The sequence below is a fragment of the Tenrec ecaudatus genome, chromosome 7 (assembly GCF_050624435.1).
Source record: "Tenrec ecaudatus isolate mTenEca1 chromosome 7, mTenEca1.hap1, whole genome shotgun sequence".
NCBI lineage: Eukaryota > Metazoa > Chordata > Mammalia > Afrosoricida > Tenrecidae > Tenrec > Tenrec ecaudatus.
Window position 1 is genome coordinate 19,490,684 of NC_134536.1, and position 17,380 is coordinate 19,508,063.

General features: G+C 46.4%; 1 protein-coding gene across 6 annotated transcripts in view; it reads right to left on the reverse strand.

Moving 5' to 3' along the window:
• The window catches only part of SASH1 (SAM and SH3 domain containing 1), a 373,743-nt gene that overhangs the window by 118,977 nt on the left and 237,386 nt on the right, over nt 1-17,380 (reverse strand). The gene's annotated exons all lie outside the window — the stretch shown is intronic.

The window sequence follows — 17,380 nt, forward strand, 5'->3', positions numbered from 1 at the left end:
CTGTTTTTAAGCTTTTTAAGACCTGTTCTTATAGCTGCACTGTAAGTGACCCCATTCTCCATGGTCAGCCTGGTGACTATTTCTCCCTACTCACAGATCGAATACATCACCTATGGCCTTCTCCATGGTCAGCCTGGTGACTATTTCTCCCTACTCACAGATCGAATACATCACCTATGGCCTTCTCCATGTTTCCAGCACCACTCTCTGTCTGAAGGGCCCCATCACTGCTTGTTTCAACTGAGTCCACTCCCACATGCTGGTTTCTTTGGCATCTTCCAGATCCTCATGTCCTTTGCTTGCCTTGTCTGGAAATTGCCAGAAATGACCCCTGTGCAATGCTGAAGCTCGGTTGACGATTACCTGTGTCCATGGAGGCCTTACAGGCGCCCTGATGGCATAGTGAGTCACACATGGGACTGCTAACTGCAAGCTCAGCAGTTCAAAGTCATCAGCTGCTCCATGGGAGAAAGATGACGCTTTCTACTCCTCTGGAGAGTGACAGACTCAGACAGCCACAGAGGCAGCTCTCCTCTCTCCTATAATGAACTAGTGTTTAGTGTTTGGGCCTGGGTTATGGTGCTGTTTGTTGTTTGTTTTATTTATGGTCTCTATCAGTAGCCGTTCCAAGACACAAGACACAAGACACTGTTCCGAGCTGGTGGTGCCTGTACAGTAAGTCCCCTTCCCTGGAAGCCACAGAGGGACGGGCGGCCGCCACCTGTCAGGGAGCGTGCCGTTTAATTAGGTAACACTTGTGAGGGGCTTTGCAGCAAGGGCGCACATGTCGTCCGGGATCTCACACATGGTACTGCTCCCTGCGAACGGCCAGGGATATTTTTAACATCCATCTAGCAGTTGAACAAAACTCCTTTTGCAGAAGATTGTAAAACCATTGCCCTTTTATTGGGCATACCTCTAAAAAGTACGTACAGCTGGTGGAGATTATTGGATAGGCTACAAAAAATAAGATAAAAACGCTAGTTACAATCAACGCCAAGTTCTCGGAGAAACCTTAAAGACTCTGCTTTCGTGTCTTAGTTTTGAAAACAAAGCAATTGCTGGGGGTGGGGGGGTGGGGGTGACGGGAACAAACCACTCCTTGTCTGCCCACATGACACTTCCGCTTCCGGGTGGCGTGTGTCGCCGGCGCCGCGGAGGCTTCTGGGACGCCAGGGGGCTAGAGGCTGGGCCTGGAGGCTGGGGAGTGAGACTGGGTGCCTCCGGGCGTGTGCCCGTCACCTCCATGGCTTTCCTGGCTCTGCGAAAAACAGGCGGCTGCCTTTTTATGACTGAGGGACGGCCGCTCCACCCTCTGTCCCCAGGGCCCGAGGGACTCCCGGGAGGCGAGCGTCGCTGTAGCGGGTGGGCCTCGGCTCCAAGCACAGAGCGTGCAGGCCCCAGAGAGCTGCATTCTCCCAGTGCCACGGGGCCGTGCCCACTTTCCACCTGGGCTTTTCCATCCTGCGGACACGACGGCTCCGTGGAGACTTCTACCTGCCGGCTCGGCGGTGAGCCATTGCTGCCGTCAGAGTAGACTCTGACTCACATCGGAGACGCTCTGCGACGTGGCAGATCTTTTCAGGAGCAGCAGGTTTAAGCCGCCGGCCCTTGTGGTTTGCAGCCCAATGCTTAATCCACTGTGCCATCAGGATTCTTTCCAGATGTGTTTTTGTTAGGTGCCGTCTAGTTCGTTCCGGCTCACAGCCACCGATCTACAGCATCCTCACCATTGTCATGCGTGAGCCTACTGTGGCAGCCAAGTCAACCCAGCTCCTCCTTCCTCTTTGTCACTGCCCTTCTATTTTTCTGGGATGGCAACCTGCCATCTTTAGGTTGTTGACGTTTGCCGTGGCAGAGGCTGGCATGCTCAAACTCATGTACTTATTTATCTCCTTCCTGTCTGTGCTATCCAACAATACTGGTGATCCTACCGAACGACTGGGTCAATCTTGAATAATAATACTTAAGACAATTTTTATTTTAAGGCAGCAGCAACAACAGAACAAGATAAAACCTTCCTGTAATTTCCTCTACCACTGTCTGTCAGTTTGTCCTACTGTGGTGGCTTGTATGTTGCTGTCACTGGTATTCCAAATGCAAGCGGGGTCACCCAAAGTGAACCGGTTTCAGCAGAGCTTCTAGAATAAGAATAGACAACGAAGAAGGATTCGGCACCCCTTTTATGAGGAAGAAGCCACTGAAAACCTTACGCATAGTTTAAAAGAAATGTCAAGTACTGAAAACCTAAAGAAATATGCAGAACATGGTCAGATATTGCGAGAAGATGGCCCTCAGGTCTGAGGGCAGTAGAAATGTGACTGAAGAAGAGCTGATTTCCTAGAGGGGAGTTGACCATGGTGACATGAGTCTAGTACATCCTGTGGGAGTGGAGCCTTCAGGATCTTCATTTGCTGATGGGTCGTGACTCAAGACAAAGAGAAACCACTGGAGAAAAAAATCTTAATATTGGAACTTAGAATGTGCTAAATATGAATTCAGAAAAATTGGAAATGGTCAGAATTGAACTTGAACGCATAAAGATCAACATCCTAGGCATTCGTGAACTCCAATGGATTGGTATTGGCCATTGTGAATCAGAGACATGATTTATTATGTTGGGCAAAACACAATCAAAAGGAATAAGCATGACATTCACTGAGAAAGATTATTGCTAAATCCATCTTGAAATCCAATGCTGTTTGCGATAGGATTATATCTATCCGCTTTCAAGGAAATCCAGTCAATACAACTACTATTCAAAGGTATACACCAACCACAAAAGCTCGTCATGAAGAAGTTGAAGAATTCTACCAATGACTTCAGTCAGAAATTGATCGACCATGCAATCAAGATGCATTGAAAATACAAAAGCTGGAAATAAACAAAGGAACAGTAATTGGAAAATATGATGACAGAAATTAAGCTGGAGATCACATGATAGAATTTTGAAATATCAACAACTTGTTCATAGCAATTATTTTTTCAACAACACAAACGGCAACTATACACATGGACTTCACCAGATGGAATACACAAAACTCAGGTTGGCTACATCTGTGGAAAACACAACGGTGAAGCTCAATAGTGGTAGCTAAAACTAGGCCAGGAGCCGAATATGGAGCAGACCATCAATTGCTCAGATGTAAGTTCAGGATAAGGCTGAAGAAAATGAAAACCAGTTCATAAGAGCCCAAATATTTATGACCTAAGCTCTATCCCACCTGAATTGTGAGAACCTCTCTAGAACAGACTTAATGCACTGAACATCAGTGACAGAAGCCCTGAGGAACTGTGAGAGGAAGTGAAGACAATCATTTGTGAAGAGAGCAAAGTCATTAAAAAGACATGAAAGAAAGAAAAGATCAAAGTGAATGTCAGAAGACAACTTGCTGTTAATAGTCGATAGAGTAGCTAAAGCAAATGGAGGAAAGAATGAAACAAGAGTCAAATAGAAAGCTTCAAAAAATAAAAAAGGAAAACTTCAAAGGGCAGATCCAGAAGACAAAGCCAAATATAATGAAACATTCAAAGACCTAGAATTAGAAAACGAAAAGAAAATAACGTGTTTGGCATATCTCAGAACTCAAGTTAGAAATCAAGCCTGCGTAGCAATCTTGAAAGATTCTCTAGGCAAAATATTGAATGATATAGAAAGCATCAAGAAAAAAGGGAAAGAACATAGAGTAACTATGACAAGAAGAATTAGTTGACATTCCAACATTTTAGGAGATAGTATATGACCAAGAACTAATGATGCTGAAGGCAAACTGCACTGAATGCATTAACCAATAACAAGGCTCCAGCAAATGATGGAATACCCATTGAAATGTTTCAGAAAACTGAAGCAAATAGGAAACACGCATCTATGTCAGGAAATTTGAAAGATGGCACTTGGCCAGCTGACTGGAAGAGATCCATTTTTGTGCCTATTCCAAAGAAAGGTGACCAACAGAATGCTCAACCTCTAGAATATATCAATATCATTGATATTGCACACGAGTAAAATTTTGTTGAAAATCATCCAACAACGGTTGCAGTAGCATATTGACAAAGAACTGCCAGAAAACGTAGTCAGGATTCAGAAGAGAATGTGTAACAAAGGATATCATTGCTGATGTCAGATGGATCTTGGTTCAAAGCAGAGAATACCAGAAAGATGTTTACTTCTGCTTCATTGACTATGCCAAAGCATTCGACTATGCAGACTACAATAAACTATGGGTAACCTTGAGAGGAATGGGAATTCCAGAACACTTCATTTGTTCATTCGGCACTTGTATGAAGCAAGAGCCAGTTGTGTGAACAGGACAAGGGCATACTGCATGGTTTAAAATCAGGAAAGATGTGTCATGGTTGTATCCTCTCACCATACTTGCTCAATCTGTATGCTGAGTGAATCATCAAAGAAGCTGCATTATATGAAGAATGTGGCATCAGGATTGGGGGAAGGCTTATTAGCAACCTGAGATATGCAGACGACATGACTTTGCTAAAAGTTAGGAGGAACTGAAGCACGTGCTAATGAAGATCAATGATTACAGCCTTCAGGATGGTTACAACTCAATGTAAGGAACACCAAAGCCCTCACAACTGGACCAATAGGTAATGTCATGATAAATGGGGTAAAGTTTGAAGTTGTGGAGGAGTTTGTCTTATGTGTATCCACAATCAATGCTCATGGAAGCAGCAGTCAAGAGATCTCGAGAAGTATTAGGTAAATCTGCTGCAGGAGACCTCAAAGGATGTAAAAGACTAAGTGTGCCTGACCCAACTTTCACATAATATGCATGTGAAAGTTGGACACTGAATAAAGAAGACCCAAAGAATCAATGCAATTACATTGTGGTGCTGGAGGAGGCTATTAGAAGTACCATGGACCGCTAAAAGGACAAAGAGATCTATTGGAAGAAGTAAGAGTGCTCCTTAGAGGCAAGGATGGCGAGACTTTGTCTTGCATACTTAGGACATACTGTTAGAAGAGACCAGTTTCTGAAGAAGGATATATTTGGTAAACTGGAGGGGGGTCAAAAAAGAGGGAAGGGCCTTAACGAGATGGACTGAGAACCGTGACTGAATCAATGGCTCAGGCATAGGAACAATTGTGAGGATGGTGCAGAGCCATGTGGTGTTGTGCTCTGTGCATAGGGTCGCTATGGGTCAGAGCTGACGCTATGGCCCCTAAAAACAATAACTGTTATATAGCTAATTTACCTACAGAAATGACCCTTCGTCAATTATTGTTTATTTTTGCCCCCAGAAGTGTGGCGCCCTTAGACCACTTTAAAGAAATACTATGAACAATCAAGGAAAGAAAGGCCATCCTTCGTGCCTGCCATGGAGTAAGAAAGAAAGGAAGAAGCCCAGTGTATGAAAATTAATAAGCAGGCTCCAAAGTGACACGAATTTCTCAGTGATAACAATGATTATCAGAGACTTTGCGCCAGCATGTATAATGTGCATCTGACACACAAACACCCCTCCCAACAGCATGAATTCACTTTTTTTCTGAATTCAACAGAATGAAAGCTGCATGAGGCCTTCCACCCATTTCCTTCACTGCTGTGCCCTAAGAGTGACACCAGCATACAGTAGGTGTCCAATAAGTACTTATTGAATGGACGTTAAAATTAACTCCCGTAGTGCGCAATGCACGAGTGTTTCAGGGTACAAAACCAAAAACCAAACTCACTGCCATTGAGTCAAGGCTGACTCAGAGCGACCCTGTTTGGGTTGCAGAAACTGTAACTGTTTATGGGAGTAAAAGCCCAGTCTTTCTCCCACAGAACTGCTGGTGGTTTCAAACTGCTGACCATGTGGATCGTAGCCCAACGTGTTGTAATCACTATGCCACCAAGAGACCCCGAACTTCAAATTTAATATGAGGAGAACATTAAGTATTAAACTGGACAAAGACAAAACAATGAGACACATCATCCAGATGAGGAAGGCCATTAGCACAAGGTCATAATGACACCCAATGGTTTGCGGAGACAACAGAGCTTTAAAAAGGACATGGGAGGGAAAAGAAAGCAGTCACAAAAGCATGATAGGTAGCAGAGCAATATGTCATAGTGACATGTGGGATTGGGACCATGACTGAACACCGATATTGCATATTATACAGAGAAGCTTACAATGTTAAACCAAGACCTTCAGACCAAGGCTGCCAGGGCGTGACTCATGACCATGGGACCCCCAGTAAGGTGATCTTCATATAGGACACACTCAGGCAAACGCTTAAAGTGGTAGTTTGGTCTTTGGAATTATTTTTCTCTGGTCATTCTTCATTAGTTTCCTGGCTCTGGGGAACGCTGGAAATTATAGTCACTATAGCGCAAATAATAAGTACTTTTTTTGGTATCATTTGCATCCTCTCTAAAGTTGTAAGCTTGTTTCTTTCACTCACTGATGATGTAGGTTTAACTGTAATGTATCAAGTATCTCTCACAAGGAAGCACCTCCTTCTCAGGACAGAGTGAGGCACATGTTGACATTTAAGGGGAAAAACAAGCTCACTCGTTTCTTAAATTAACATGACTGTTCCCAACTTTTACATCAAAATCTAGTTAAGAACCCCAAATTGGAACCTTATCCCCTATAGTTGTTTCCTTTTAATTTGCAAAAATGTAGCCATCTTAAACATCTGGAAGTATCTTCAGGCATACACAAGCTTCTTGAACACCTCAAGTGTGAGTTGTAACAAGTCCTTAATGTCGTCACTCAGTGTAGCTTCGGGCGATGAAGGGTTTATGTAACAATATGAATTATATCAAAATGGACATTAAGCACTTGAGAAAACCTGCTGAAATCGCCAAGATCAAAGCCTGCCCAGAAGCTTTGCAAATAATCCCATTATGGTATGTGGCAGTAAAAGTTGAAACCATTGGGGATTTAAAGGAGATTTAATGCTTCACAGTAATTTTATAAAATTTTGCATAGAAAATTGTTTTCAAAAATGGCTTTAAAAAAAAAGAAAGAAACAAATTGCCATAACCCAAATTGGCCTAAGAAATGCTAGCTGTATGCAATTGGGACGATGCTGAATTACATAAATCTGGTCATCTATCATTTCATGCTTTTGCTCAATAAAAGGGGGGGGGGCTGTTTAGATTGATTGTATCCTATTGGTTACCAGAACATCAAATAAAATGCTCAATTAATACTTAGCAGTTTACCAAGTACCAGCAGTCCTGGGGCTGGGGGTGCAGTAATTAATGCTCAGCTGATGACCAAAAGGTTGAAGGGATGAGTTCACCCCCAACAAAGGCCCTCAGCAGAAAAAACTGGAGATCTGCTTCGGAAAAACCAGGCAGTGGAGCACAGCTCTGCTCCTACAAACTAAAAGGTTTCCGTGACTCAGAATCAACATAATGGCAACTGATTGGTTTATTGCACACTGAGAATTCAACTAGACTTCTTGACATTGCTTCAGTGAAAATATAGACCTTGGAAGCTATCTTGATACCTGGGTCCCAGATACCTAGCAAAGCTTTACATTACACCGCTGGGCAGCTGTTCACATGATAATGTACACTATTTGTTTATGATGTCTGGTCCTCAAAACAGTTTCTTTAATGCAATATAGTTGTTTATTACATCCTGAGGTTTCCACTTAAAAAATGGAATGTCCCTCCATGGGTAACATGTAACTAAAGGTTGCCCCAAAGAGAAAACGGAATGTCAGTAACCCAGTTCATCCGTATCCAGGATAATACGGCTCTTGTCTCGAGGGGACCAATTTTGAGAGCCGTGAGAACGTTCCCAGAAAAGAAACATCTGTTCTAGAGGACTAGTAATCTCTTTTCTGATTTGGATACGCCACCTTTTGAAATCTAACTGTGAAGCACAGCTTTCACGAACATTGCCTTGTTCTTGTAATAAAAACACACCAGAACCCCTTGGTATTGTAGCAGGCTCCGATGGTGGCCTCTCATCGGGATCACTCCACAAAAACCGGTTCTCAGCTCTCTGCTCCCCCAACTCAGGCACATTCACCAGCCCTTATGCACAGCGGGGGCTTGCCGAAGGGAAAGTCTAGATTTGAGAGTTATAAGAGTGAAGAGTTCTGTGTGGGCATCGGGCAGAGTGGGTTCTCTGGGGCCTGTGGAAAACAGCCTTTGTGATTTGAGCCATGCTTCTTGACTGCCTCTGCTTTGAAAGAAAAACCTTTAAGTCGATTTCGGTATGCAACAGGAGCCCTGGTGGTGTACTGGTTGCGCTTGGGCTGCCAGCTGCAAGGTCAGCAGTTCAAAACCACCAGCATGGCCCAAGGAAAGAAGGTGAGCTTTTGCTCCTGTAAAGATCTGCCGTCTCAGGAACCCACGAGGGCAGTTCCACTGTCTTAGAGTCCGAATCTACAGCACTAGGCCTCACTTCATTGACACTGACGGCAGACTGAACAGCACTGGTGCCACTTAAAGGACAAAAACAAAACGGAACTGACCTTGAAGATTCACTAAGGCAAGACTCGGATCATGAAAGCTTCTACATTCAATATTGCTACGCATGTAGTGTTGTCTCCAGAAAACTCTGGCTAAGAATTCCTCCACTCAACCATCTCTCTGGAGGAACTAGCGGCTGAGCCGGAGGCATTCCAGTGGCACAGACTGGCAAGTGTATTGATGTTCTGGAGTCAAGAAAGATGGTGGGCAGGAAGCAAGGGCCACTCCTCAACACCAGCATCTTGCCTTTCTGTGACACTGCACACATTGCATGTTAAAGTATAAGTGAATCTGAAAGAGGCAGACCCTTCTCAGTGCTACCCAGGCTGTGGACCACACGTTCCTAGACTTTCAGACGGGTCTAGGGCAGCGGTTCTCAACCTTCCTAAGGTCGCAACCCTGTAATAAAGTTCCTTATGTTGTGGTGACCCCTAACTATAAAATTATTTTTGTTGCTACTTCATAAGTGTCATTTTGCTACTGGTATGAATTGGGCGACCCCTGTGAAAGGGTCATGCGACCCCCAAAGAGGTTGCGACCCACAGGTTGAGAACCATTGGTGTAGGGCTTTCTACTGCTGTAAAGAGTCTCTGAAACTCACAAGGGCAGTTCAACCCTGCTAAGGGTCGCTATGACCCAGCCTTCACTTGATAGCAGTGAGTTTGGGAACCCAAATTTCGGGGGTTGGAGTGATGCACTGGGGCTACTTGTGTGTCAGGCCCAGTGTCTGTTGTCCTCTGCCTTTGCGGACCTTCCTGAGCATCCCAACCTGTCTTCCCATTACTTACAATCAGACCCATCCTGTTTACCTGGATCTCTAGGCCCAACCCATTAGCACCTACGCCCCATGCTCACCCTGAAGTTATCCAGAAGGGCTAAAGGTGTGTTGTGACAAACCTGTGTTGCTGTCTGCCCACTGGGGGGCTGTTGACAGGACACTGCTCTCCATGGGCTTGAGTACTGGGAGACTCCGCCTACATACAATAGCCCAGTGATTATCGCACCCCGAGTTAAAATCCTATTAAACCTATGCCCCGTGCTTTTATTCAGAACTGCATTTTCGTGTCTTGCGATTCAGAGACAAATTTCATTGCCCTCAGCATTGCAGCCTCTGGACTACCGCCTGAAACCCCCCAGGTGTGCTCGGAGAGAGTGCCAGCCATCACAAGCATGTAAGCAAAAGGGACTGCTGAAGAAATTCTAATCTGGCTGGGCTTCAAAATTCTCATCTCCAGGTGGCCACACCCAGCAATGACAAGAATGCCTGCGCCTGTCTTCTTATCTACAGCTGGTCCCACCCTCAGGTCAGCAGCATGTCTCCAACTGACAAAATGCTTGCACTTGTCATTGTCATTTCATGGCCCACAACAATCACCTTGCAGATTTGTGGGGGGTGGGGAGGGTGTTTGTTTGTAAGTAAAAAATTGAGCTTTAATGTGACCAGATGTGAACGTGTCCGCTGGCTGGGGCTCAAAGTCCAGTTTTTCTCCCAATGCACATGTTTCCATGGGAAAATGGACTCAGTTAATTTGAGGAGCCAAATCAATCCTCCCCCACATCACCAAGGAGTGGGGTGGGAGTGTGTGTGGGATGGGGGTATGGGTGGAGGTGGATGTGGAGGTGGAGAGGAAGGTAGAGGTGGTGGTGGTGGAGGAGGAGGAGGAAGAGGTGGAGGTGAAGGTGGAGGAGAGGTGGAAATGGAGGAGAAGGAGGAAGTGGAAGTGGAGGAGGAGGAGGATTAAGAGTGAAGGGGTGGCATCTAGTCTGTTCATCTGGAGATAGCCAATAAGGCTTCTGTGTGGGCATGGCCTTCTCCCGAGAATTCTGGTACTTCCTCCTTGGAGGTGAGAGACACACTCTCTCTACGACTCCCTGGGAGACATTGCAGAAGACAAGCCACATGGACACAACCAGACCTCAGAAGCTGGATAAGCCACAGAAAGATCCTGGCCAGCACTGAGATGCTTACAATGCCACTGGACCCAAAGACTTTCTACCCACTGGCTTGTGATCGTCCTGCACCTAGCTTTATGGCATGTGTTTCATGAGTTCATTGCATGTGTTTCGTGAGTCTGAAGAGGACTTTATGGATTGGTATCAGACATATGGGCTAATATCGGCCTTATAGCCTTAGACTGGATTGGGTTGGGATGTTTTCTCAATGTTCAATTGTTCTTGTATATAAATCTCTTTCTTACATACATTTGTGTGTCCACGGATTTGTTTCTCTAGTCTACCCAGACTAACAGAGACATTTTATTTAGAAGGTCTTTAGCAAGGAGACCACTGCAAGGCAAAAGGGGCTGTTGTGTGGTGTCCTGATTGAAATCAGAATACATAAGGAATTTACATGTTGGGGAGTCATGTACTGATGTTTTACATCAACTGCGGGTCACCTTGAGAAACAATTCACTATTGACCATGAGTAAGCAAACAGAGCAATAAGGTCTGGTAAGTCCTAGGTCTGTCCCTGGGTGTCTTTGGTGACTAACTAGCTAGCAAGGCCTAGATTTCCATCATTAACAGGTAAATAAGAGAAGACTCTCAGCCTTGTCTGACCCTGTTTGGTGACATCTGCATCCAATGTATCTATTTGCTTTTGAGCAATGTAGAGAGTTATAAAGATCCACAGAGACTGTATCAGGTAATATACCTTAAGCTAGCTGCATTTTGTAAGGGAGATTTTTTTATTACAATTAAGATCTCCTGGGTGGCGAGGTGAAGGCTGGGGAAGAGCCCCCAGGATTGCAGATGGCGAGGAGGGAATGGGTCAGTGGATTGGACAGTTCCAGGTGCTACCACTCTGACGGTACCCAAACCTAGAGTGGAACAGGATGGGACTAGAGTGTGATCCACCTGTCTTTTTTGCCTTTGAACCAAGTACCAAGTACCACTGGGCTAGAGCCGGGGTGGGCAACATCCAGCTAACATCTCACGTCTCACCAAAGAGAAGCAATCCATTCCAGCCATCATGTTAAACCAGCACCAAACTCGGCCATCGAGTTGATACCAACTCATAGTGGCCCTACAGGACCGGGTAGAACTGTCCCTGTGGGTTTTCAAGACTATAAGTCTTCATGGGAGTAGAACACCCCATCTTTCTCCCTCAGAGCGGCTAATGGTTTCGAACTACTGACCTGGCAGCTAGCACCCTAACGAGTAAACACCACAACACTATAACTCCTTGGCCATTGCATTGGGATGAGTTCACTAAATGGTTGCTCAGTATTTGTTTGATCGAGAATGATGTTATATATGTCCAAATGGCCCTTGGCAGATAAAAAGGTCGGAGAAGGGGCAATGCAGAAGGTGCGTTTTCTGTTTTCTTCTTTCTCGGTACGGTATTATCCACTCTGCCTGCTCACCATTTTCAGCTGATTCACACACACTGGCACAGACACAACGATCTCAGGCAAACAAGAACTCGGATGCCAGGGCGAGAAGGGCAGCCAGGCTTTGAAACAGGCATGACACAGGCCCCTGCCCAGGCTGTGCAGAAGAGAGGGACAGGAAGCAGGCAGGCGGGGCCAGAGGTGCGGAGGAGCGCCCCCTCGCTGGAGCTCCTCCACGTTGCAAGAAGGTCTGGAAGCTGAAACTTGAGGACCAATCTCAGGGCAATCTTAACATGAAAAAGGTCCATTGCTTCTGTTGTTGGTCCCATGCTGCTCCAGACAGGGCTTACTCTCTGTTATGCAGCAGTTCTACAAAAGGCTGGGCTGTGTTCAACAGCAAACATAAGCTGTTATCAGATGCAGCAGACAACCCACGGGGAGACTTCACAAGCCAGGCGGTGCTGAGAAAGCTGAGAAGGGCTGGAGTCCCAAGTGCATTTTTCCTCTTGTAGTTTTGGGGGTTTATGTGGTTTATCCTCCTGGATTTTTACAAGCTGATTACCCATAGCCTGTCCCAGAGAGCCCTGCACAAATAGGTTTCCACAGGCAACGTTTTAACCACCAAAGAGATTCTTTCCATTAACAAATATGCTCCCTAGGGGAGCGCCTTTCTGCCTCCAATGAGGATCTTGAACCTCACATAGTTCACACCTTTATTAGCCAGGGGGCTCATTCTGGACCGAAGCCCCGTCTTTCTTTCGCAGAACCGTACTTTCCCCGCATCTTCTTACATAAAGGGTGTTTTTCCTACTCGTGCTGATTTTAACTGTCCAGAAGGACAATACCAAAGCTCCTCTTTGAGGACAGAAAGCCAGTGTCTCCCTCTAAGAGGAAGTTCGTTTTACTTTTGCTCACTGACCATCTGCTCCACACAGGCTGCTCCAGCCCCTGGGAATGCTGCAGGGACAACAGAGCAATTCTCCACTCACTCTAAAGAGGAGAAAGGCCTCCAGGGCACCGCTGGGTGCTAAGTGGCTGGTTCAAACCCACCAGCAGCTCCAAAGGAGAAGGATGAGGCTGTCTGTCTAGAGCGGTGGTTCTTAACCTTCCTAATGCCGCGACCCTCTCATACAGCTCCTCATGTGGTGGTGAGCCCCAACCATAACATTATGTTTATTCCTACTTCATCACTGTCATTTTGCTAGTTATGAATCAGGAGTGAGCAGGTCACGCTCGAGCATGGGGTCTTTCATGTTGTGGGTGTCTATGAATTCCACATGTACCTGTGTGCTGCCCCTGGAAGGTGATCCCGCCCAGCACTTAGGTGAGTCTAGCCAACTTGATGGACAATGGCACGGGGCTGGTGTCCATGATGGCGGCCCGGGAGGGGTCAGGCTGAGAGCGAGTTTGATTCCTGGTTTATTTTAGGAGTCAGCACCAATGCAATGACAGCGGGTCTCACTCCTTGACATTGAGTCGAAGCTGACTCACAGTGACCCTCTAGGACAGGGCAGAGTGGCCCCTGTGAGTTTCCAAGGCTGTAACAGTGGATAGGAGGAGAAAGCCTTGTCTTTCTCCAGAGGAGTGGCTGGTGATTTCGAACTGCCAACCTTGCGGATCGCAGCCCAATGTGTAACCACTATATCACCAAGGTTCATTGACAGTGGGTCTAAGGAGGTCCACCATGGAATTCAAGGTACTATGAGATTCTGGAACAAGGGAGTCTGAGGGTTACACAACTTTGTGAGTCGGCCGAAGACCCCTGAAGACGGTGTCTACCTTAAACGGGCGCGTTTTATGGTGTCAGAAGCAGGTCTCAATTAAAAAGAAAAGACTTCATTTTAAAAGTCCCATGGAAGCATTGTGAAGGGCGTGCTTTCGTACACAAAGTCGTGCATGAATATTTCAAGAGCACAGCCAGTGGCAGCATGTCATCAGCAGAGGGCAAAGCTCTGGATCCGGCCTTTGAGTGGATCCCGTCTCAAGGCACCTCCATGGGTCTCTGATGAGAGCTGCGTTCCCTGGGGTCGCCAGGGGCTGATGTTCAGAAGTCGCCCTGCCTTTCTTCCGAGGTGCCTCTGAAGGGCTGTCACCTCCAGCTGGTCAGTTAGCAGCTGAGGACCTGAACTGCTTGCACACCCCCAAGACCCTCCTGAGAGCCGTAGGCAAACATCAATACCCGCGCTGCTGAGTTGATTCTGCTGCGACAGGGCAGAGCAGCTCCACAGCGCACCCCAGGCTCTGTCTTTCTGGAGCAAAGTGCGACAGCCCTCTGCTGGAGGGCTGGAAACGCTGCCCTTTCAGGCACGCGTTGAACACTCAGCTCCTTCATCTAAATTCCAGATGTGTTTACTGCTGGCTCAGTTCGTGGTTCCAGTGGATATGCCATGCTTGTCCTTGTCCCCACGCCTCAGAGTCCGAACCCTCTCCCTACGGTTGTGTTCTTCCGGACCAGTCCACTGAAGCTGCCTCCCAATTTCACCACCTCTCCTGTCAACTGTCCTGGGACTTGGTCCATCTCCATGGGAACCCGGGGAGAGAGACTTTGTTGTTTAGGTCAGTGGAACTGCGTTGGCCACTTACAAAGATGACAGGCACAATCTTTGTTTCAACTATTTTTAATCAATCCCCTACCATTTCCTGTCAGGGGTGGAAATATAGATATTCTGTGCTCCAATCCGAAGAGTCCTAAAATAGTTATAATTTTGACTAAAGTGGAGTTAAGAGCAAGACAATAACACAAAGTTCTGAAGGAAGAAGCCACAGAATGTCCTTGTCTTTCCAGTTTCTGAATGGAATTTCCCTCAGTTTACTCTCTCCTGCGTTCTCCAGCACTGGAAGGAATGTCACTTAACTGCTGCTTTCTGAGTCAGCCTTGCCCACAGAAACAACAAAGTCCTCCGGGCTGCTGGCCCCTGCGCTAGACTGGCCAGGCAGCTGGCCTTTTGGTGTCCTTTTATCTAGGTTTGTATGGTGTTTGCTTGTTCCTGTTCTTTCCTTGCATCTTCATTAGAGCCCTGGCGGTATAGTGGTTACCCATTGGGTTGCAATCCACAAGGTCATCGGTTTGAAACCAGCAGCTGCTCCGCAGGAGAAAAGTGGGGCTTTCTACTCCTGTAAAGAGTTACCAGCGTGGAAACGCACTGGACAGTTCTACCCTGTCAGATAAGGTCACCATGAGTCAGAATCGACTCCAGGGCAGTTGGTTTTCTGGTTTGGTGTCATTTGCTCACCATGTCCCCATTACCAGATGTCTGTCTCCGGCAACCTAGCAGTCCTCTTTGGTGGTGCAGTGATATAGCACATGGCCACCACTGAAAGGCGGGCGATGCGGGAGCAAAGACCTGGTGGTCTGCTCCACAAACAAGATTACAGCCTGGGGAACCCTGGAGGCTGTTCTCCTCCGTCACGTGTGTCGCTGCGACAACAGATCTGCTCTGGAGAGGACTGTACAGATGTTTGTGTGTGGGCGCATGCACGTCCGAGGGCAGGGAGACGCGGGCGGTGACGGTGACTGCACAAGCACTCGGACTCATACACGGTCACGTGCTTTCAAAGTGCCCCCATTGTGGAAAGGATCTGCATCAGGACGAGCATGACCTCCTCCCACTGCGTCCTTGGGTCCCTAGTTCTTGGCACTGCTTCAGGTAGTAAGACAAAGTTCCAAGAGCTTCCCCCCACCCCCCGGAAGTTATACCGAGGCTCACTATCATAAAAGGACAGGCATTGAAAAGATCCCACAAAACTATGAAAGAGGATGACTTGCCTCAAGCTAAAATGCTCTTTCCGATAGGAAGTTTTCATCTGCAGAGTCAAGAGACCAATTCAAGGAAGAATTCAAGAGAAAAATACCAAAGAGATTCCAAGAGATCAAAGGAGTATCTCCAAGAAGCAAAACCCACACCCAGCAGAGGCAGGATGCGCACTCACAAACAAAACCACCCTTTGGAAGCTGCCTTCCTGCTGGTGTCTCTGTTAAGAAGCCGTGGCTCTGATGTCACACACACACACACACATACACACGTACGTTCACAAGTACTACGTGCTTCTAATTGGATTCAGTCTGGCCCTTGCTTGTATTTTTTTGATTAAGCTCCACCAGCTTTCTGCTGGGCCCACGAGATGGAAGGCACTGCTGGCTGTAGCCCACATCTAGAACAATGCAACCTTTTAAGTAATTGTAGAAAGTCTTTCAAGGTGTCCCTTATATGTATGTAAATCATTTACACACAAGCCTCAAAGTAGCCAGAAAGAGCAATTGACTCATACATTTCTAACCCAGATTGATACATATATGGGGATGGAGGGAATGCTGAGCCAGATGTTGGGTTTGTTTAGTTTTGTTTCAATTTAAACTTTTCGTTTTGAACCAGGTAATGGCTTACACTCAACAATTCATAGGTAGTCTGATTCAACTCATCTATTCCATCTCCTTGATAGGTCATCAGTTAGCCCATTTCCTATTTTTGTTACCTGTTTCCATTTCTCCTTCTTTCTGAACATTGTACTTAGGTCAATGCTACCCCTATGATCTTTAAGAGGATTTTTATTAAGTCTTAAATGGGACCAGGACAAGGAGCTAGGTAATGAGGTGTCAGGTGAGGCCACATGAATGGGAGCACACCAACCCATATGATCCAAGAATTGTAAATAACAAACCCATGATCAGAAGAGGGAATTGTATTAGAGCTTAAATTCTGAGCACCCTGTTTACAGAAGGCTCTGGAGCTCAGTGAAAGTCTAAAATTCATTTGCAGAGTCCCCATGTGGATTAAGATTCCACTGAATTTTCTCAAATTCAAAGGGTTGATTTGTCTAAGGGGAGAGTACCCTATAGACCTGTTTCCCCTATAGACCTTCCTATTGTGTGGCTGAAAATGGAGCCATGGTTGAGTCAGTCCCAAGGGTAACTAAGTGTGAGATCCTTGTGTGGGGAGGGGAGCATGAGATCCAAAGGGCAGCACGTGCCAAGGACAAAGTTCCGAAGAGTTAGAGGAGGGAGAGGAAACAAAGGGATCAGGTAGGATAAAGCTGACACTTGGAGGGGGTTGCAATCAAGGGTATGAAACAAAAGGTGTGGGAACTGCTCAATGCACACCTGGCGGTCTGCTCTGTAATCTTTCACCTACTTCATAAGACACGTGCATAAAAACAAAACAACTAAATATAAAGTGTTCCAAGCAATACACTAAGTGTCCCAGGGCTCAATTCTTTCTGTCCTCATCCTTGTGACGCCTAACAGCAATGGTTGGAGCTCAGTCTAGAACATCCACCTATACGAGATCAGGTGGTCAGGGGTGTGGCACTGCTTCTGGTGACTTTCAGATGGGCCTCTACAGGACTCTGCCTATTCCATCCCCAGACTCCCAAGCCAGCTCGTGCCCAAGGGGCCAGTAAGTATAGGGGTGCCTTGTGGCCACAGCAACTGAGTCCCCAACGAGGGGCCCACAGTTACCTTTGCCAGGAGTTGATTCTGTGGTGCTGATAAAGAATGGGGAATGGATTTCCAGAGGAATGGATGGATGGTCTAGAAGAAACACAACCAGAATGTTCTTTGGAAGCAAGGCTAGGTCGCCTTCTGGCTTGTTTACTCTGGTCACGTCA